Source organism: Panthera uncia (genome assembly GCF_023721935.1).
Source record: "Panthera uncia isolate 11264 chromosome A1 unlocalized genomic scaffold, Puncia_PCG_1.0 HiC_scaffold_17, whole genome shotgun sequence".
Classification (NCBI taxonomy): Eukaryota; Metazoa; Chordata; class Mammalia; order Carnivora; family Felidae; genus Panthera; species Panthera uncia.
In genome coordinates, this window is record NW_026057577.1 from 33769665 (window position 1) to 33775664 (window position 6000).

Consider the following 6000-nt stretch of genomic DNA (forward strand, 5'->3'; position numbering starts at 1 on the left):
TGGGCCTGAACCCCACTGTGTGGCTGATCTCAGGCCCATGTTGCAGATATTACCTCTCAGATCTGACCGGCTTTGTTCACCCCATCACTGCCCCCCAAAGTCCCAAGCCTCTGACTCCCAGGAAGAAAACAAATGTATAGCCCACCCTCTACCTGCAGAGCTGGAAAAATTCTTCCCTCCAGCCACAAGCTGCAGTTCCTAAGGCTCCCACCCCCATCTTCCCACCTTTGCCCCCAAGCCCAAGGTGGCTATACACAGCGAATCCCTGTGGAGGAATGGCCTGAGGCACCTTGTCAAGGGTAGGGATGGAGAGAGAAGGTCGAAGTATATCTCAGACAAGACTGTCACAGGGAAGAAAGCAGAAATGAAAGAGTGAAGACTCTACACAAATACAGAGTAAGAGTTTCTGTGGATGGTAAATGCTTTGGAGGAACAGCTGGGTGAGGTACACAGACGAAGAAGGTCCATGAACCTTCTGAAAGTGTATTCCAAGAGAGGATTCATGGCCTTCTGCAGATTCTCTGTGGGATCTAGGACCCCAAATCTGCTACGAACCACTATGGACTCTGGCCCAGAAGTCAGGAGATCTGGGCTTTAAATCTTGTCTGCCTCTCACTCCTCAGCCAGCAACCTTCCTCCTCAGTTTCCCCACCTGCTCCAGGAGGAAGCTAGACCAACTGAGGTCTGTGGCCCAGGTCGGGCATTCCAGGTTTCTGTGAAATCTGATGAGCAGTGACAGAGAGAATAACCAGAACTGAGCCTTGGGAGGCAGATTCCCAGGAAAGTGAGAGGGGGCCTCATCCCACCCCTTCCCAGAAGCTGACTTGGTCCATCAGCCAACATGTCAGCCAGCCAGCTGACAGAAACTGAGCTGCATCCCTCCACCAACCAGGGAGGCTGTTGCCATGGCAACTTCATATTTATCCACTTTAGCTCCTAATTAAGGGGAAAAGCATATAACATATTGGATGTCAAGGAGGCTTTGTGAGCCTCAATTTAGCAACCGTGCCTGGATGTCAACCTCAAGCGTGATTGCTGTTAATCACCTTCCAAATTACCTAGACAGGTCACAAAGGGAAAGGTCTCCAGCAGTGGGGGGAAGCTGGGCCCAGGGGAGATGAAGTGGTAGGGAGGGCAGGAGGGGTGAGCTGTTGGATATCATGACCTAGGGGGCTGCTGTGTGAATCTTGGCTCTGAGGCTGTGTGATGATAAGTCTGTGGGGACAGGGGCTAGGTCTGTTCCCCATGACCTTGAGTCAGGGATCTCTACCCTGGGGACTCACAAATCAAGGCTCTTGGTCTGTAGAGAAGGACTGACTGGTTGATGAACCAAGAAGCATATAAGGACCATCTGGTGGCCTCTGATGTCAGAAGGAAGATTGACAGATGACCAAGGCTGGTGGGTGCAGGCTGACCTGGTAGCTGATGGGTGGATGATTACCATATGGCAGATGGAAAATCCAATGGAAGGCAATGACTGGGTGACTGGATTCACGAGTGCATCTGTGATCTCTGAAAGGAATGCCTGGTCTCTCTACCCCAACTCAGGACTCAGGCATTCTGAGGTACCAGTTTGAGCAAGGCCTGGTGGTGCTTCTTGCCTGCTGTCTGAGCTGTGGCCAGAGCCACATTCCTGGGAGAAGCTTCAGCAGGTCCCTGGGGACGTGGGACACAGGGAGTGGAGATTAATAGAGTAAGGTTAGAAATAGGGACACCAAGGGGAGGGTATCAGTAGAGTGGTTAAGAGCATGAGTTATGGGGTCAGGCAGACCTAGGATAGATTTTCAGCTTGGCTATTTATACCTATGTGACTTTGATCAAGTCACCTAACCTCTCTGTGCTGTGCTTTGTCTCATCTCTCAGATGGGGATGATGATAATTCATACCTCATAGGATGTGGTGAGACTTTAACAAGATGATAAATGTAAGAAGCTTAGCACCTTGCATGGCACATGGAAGCCCTCAATAGCTATTTAGACATTATTAGCAAAAGTGACGGCCCTGGAAAAGAGAGGCAGGCACATGGTGACTGAAGCCTGGGCCTGAAAGCGGGTGAGGGAGCACTTACCCTCTGTCCACTTTTGGTCAAGGGTCTAAGAGAAGGAACCATGGAAGGGAACCCTGATGAAGGCAGGGGACAGGCTGGGGTCTGGGTGAGGGTGTGCAGACAATTGGAACCTGCTGGGCCTGTGTGTGATGTTTTTCAGTCTCAGAGTGGGCAGTGGGAGAGGACGTCATTGTACTCAGTCTTGACATCACCTAAGGGCCAGAAAGGAGCTTAGTGCAGCCTGAACTTGGGAGATCATTAGAAGTACTGGGATGAGGGGTGTCTGGGTGGCTCTGTCAGTTAAGCGTCCGACTTCAGCTCAGGTCATGATCTCATGATTCGTGACTTTGAGCCCCATATCGGGCTTGCTGCTGTCAGCATGCAGCTCACTTCGGATCTTCTGTCTCCCTCTCTCTGCCCCTCCCCTGCTCTCTCTGTCTCTCTCAAAAATAAATAAAACATTTTTTAAAAAAGAGAGAATTACCTGGGATGATTCTATAAGATTTACTGTCTGGGTTCACCCCACATCTCCTGAATGAGAATCTCAGGGGTGGATCCCAGGAAACTAGTTAAAAAAAAAAAGAAAGAAAACTCCCAGGAAGGTCTGAAATCAGCCAGATCTGGGACTTACGGTTCAAAACTAGAGGCCACAGTGAGTCAGAGCTGGCCAGAGCTGGAAGAAGGAATAAATAAGCCCTCCTTCAATATGTAAACTTCACCTTTTACATAATAGTATCATGGCTCTGCTAAAAAGTATATTCAAAAAGAAAAAATTCTGCGGCTAAGAAGTTTGGAAAACATGTATTTTGGTAATAATAATAATTACAGCTAACATTTATGGATTGTTGACTGGGAGCCAGGCACTATCTAAGTGCTTCACATGGATTAGCTTTAATCTTCTCAATCTTTTAATCTTCTCAACTGCCATTGAGATAGATCTTTCCATTTATACAGATGAGGAAACTGAGGTTCAGAGAGGTATGTCAAAGGTCACATGGTTTGTTAGTGGTGGATCCAGATTTAAACCTGGGTGGTCTGAATCCCCATGCGTGGGCTACCTTCCCATTCTATAGTTGAGGAAACACAAGTGCCAGAGGAGTGAAGTGACTTTCCCAAGGCTCCACAGCAAGTTAGAGGCAGAGGAGGGATTAGAATCCAGGAACTCTTCTCTTCCTCCTGCCCTCCATCCCCACTCTTCAGACATATTTTGCAGAGAAAAGTTAAGGACAGGCTGGCCTGAGGGAAAGGATCTCAACTCTGTCCCCCTCTATAGGCAGAGTCCCGGAAATAGCAGGTGGAGTGGACGGGTATTGGAAGGTTCCTGACTTGGAGGAGAAGGAGAAGCTTGGGACGTTGTGACCATGGGCCCTGGCAGCCTTGCGGGTCTGGTAGGAGGAGTTGCCGTGCCCTGGTTTCTGCAGATGTGGGCTGCAGCCGTCCTGCTGAATGGGAGGCTATTAAGGGAAAATGCTTTGCAAGGAGCTGAGCAGCTGGGAGCAGAGATCGGAGATCATCACAGCCCTGAATGGGGGGCTTTGTCCCCTCAGGGCACAGGCGGGTTCTTGCTCTCACGGTCTGTGTCTGGAAGGCTGGCTGGTCAAGAGGCCAAGGGTGGTCACTCACAAGGAGGCTCCATTCCCTCTTATGTCCTGTCCCATGTCCTCTCCCCTAGCACTGTCCCATATCCAGGGCGGCCAGGCAGTTAAGCACATGGGCCCTGGGGACTGACAGCAGGGCCACTTTCTGTAGGTGTGGAAACGTGGGCGTGTTGCTGAAAATCCCAGTTTCCTCATTTGTAAAATGGAACCGATAAGTGTATCTCTTTATAATGTTGTTAGGAAAATCGAGCAAGAACACAGAGTCAATGCTTTAGTCGTGCTGGCTCTTGTGCATATTCTCCCCAGCTGAGATCTTCCTCCTCCTGGCTTATGTCCATCCGGGTGTGAACTCTCAGGTTTTCCCCTGTCCCCCCAACCCTCAACAGCCAGGCAGAGGCTCAGGCTGGGTCTCCTTACTGAGACGGAGGCTGTATGTGAATAGAGGGGGAAACGTCAGGTCAGGTCCAATCTCGGAAGGAAGAGCACTAAGGACAAAATGCAAACTCCAGCCTGTGATATGTGATTGCCTCCGATCCCACTACCACTCTGGATATTCTTGAAGCCTTACATCTGCCTGTTCTCTCCTCCCCAGGCCTTCACCAGGTCTGTGTCCTCTGCCTGGAAAGCTCTTTCCCCAAGTAACTCCTACCTGTCCTCCATATCATAGATTAGACAATCCTGCTTTCCCTTACACCAGTGTATTCGATGTGCCTCCCGCTCTCGAGCTAAAAAGCACCCTGCCCCCTATCCTCTAGACCATGAGCTCTGTGAGGGTAGGGTCTTTGATCTGTTTACTAATCTCCCAGCCTGTAGCATGGGGCCTGATCCAGAATAGTCAATCTATAAATACTTGTTAGAAGAAGGTGTGAGTGAATGAATACATGAATAATTGGAATGGCTCGGGCTGGAAGGTGGAGGCAGAATGTCTGGTAGGATGAAGAGAACGGGGAATGGGTGCTTTAGAAAGAACTGTAAACAATGTCAAACGTTCTCTCCCCAGGAGAAGGACCCAAGCTGACCTTGGGAACACAGCCTTGAAGTTAGGCCGCCAGTGTCTAGCCTTATCCTCATAGGCAGTGTTTACTAAGGACCTACTGTCAGCTAAATGTGCAACATTTTATACACGCATTTATGGTGTGCTTACCTCATTTTAAAAGCACCTTTGTGAGATAGGAACCATAATTATCTTCAGTGCACTAAATAGAAAACTGAGGTCCAGGGAAGTGGAGACCCCTTGCCCTGGGTCACACAGCTAGCAAATGGTAGGACTGGAAGGGCAATGAGCATCCAGGCATGTCTTTTTGATCCTAGAACTAGAGCTCTTAACCACTAGACCATATTGCCTTCCCTGCAAGATAGAACGGAAGTCACCCTCCCACTTCTCAGGAAGTGGAAGTTGCTGGGAAACGAAGCTGGAGAAAGTTCAGACCAAACGTTCAGTTAGTGTTTAGTGAGCAACCACAGTGCACGGGGCCCGGCAGGAAATGCAGAATTGGCGGCCAGCCCGGCCAGCTAGCTCCCCATCTGAGCAGACAGACAGACAGACCCCAGGAAGAGGGGCGGGTGATGATAGCCGGTTTGGGGGGGTGCCAGCCCATGTGGTGGCAACAGCTGGCATTCGTCACCAGCAGCTCGAGGGTGGACGGTGGTGGGCCCCGAGAACAGGGCACAGGTACACAGAGTTGTTCTTGGAGGGGCTATTTGGAAGGCTTTGCACATTGGAGGCTTAATCACTTGGCATTTGCTGAGCTCAGATGGTGGCTTCTTGGCACTCAAGGCACTGACAGGGGTGACTTCTATGCCCATCCCCAGAGAGGAAGTTTTTCTGCTTCTTAGGGCTCAGCAGAGCACTCTAACTTGCTCATTGTCTCCCAGCGGCTACAGGATTCCAAGCTTTCACGGTGCCCTTCTCTCCTGCCGGATGTAAATGTCATCCTTTTAGCAGAGCGCAGAGCCCCTCATTCTGTGGGAGACCCTGGGGGCTGCTCTCCCTGATTGTCCAGTGGGCTGGAAGCAGGCAGCCCATTAGGCTCAGCCTTCGGCCGTGTAGACATTACCCAGCGAGGTGTGAGGAGTGGCAGTGGTGGGGCCACTCTGCAGAGTGCTAATTTCTCTCCATTCCTCAGGAGAAGTGTGGCTCCTCAGTTGGGGGGTACTGTCACATCCCTGTCCATGTCCTAGTGTCATCAGGCTGACACAGCAGGAAGGGCACAGACTCCTGCACTCAGAGCTGGGACCTGGAGCATTCTGAGAAATGGGAGGCACAACCCTAAAGTTCCCATGGTTTGGTGGCTTGACTCAAGATGGCAACCTTCTTAACCCACATGCACCCTTGTCTGGTGCCACAGGACTAAG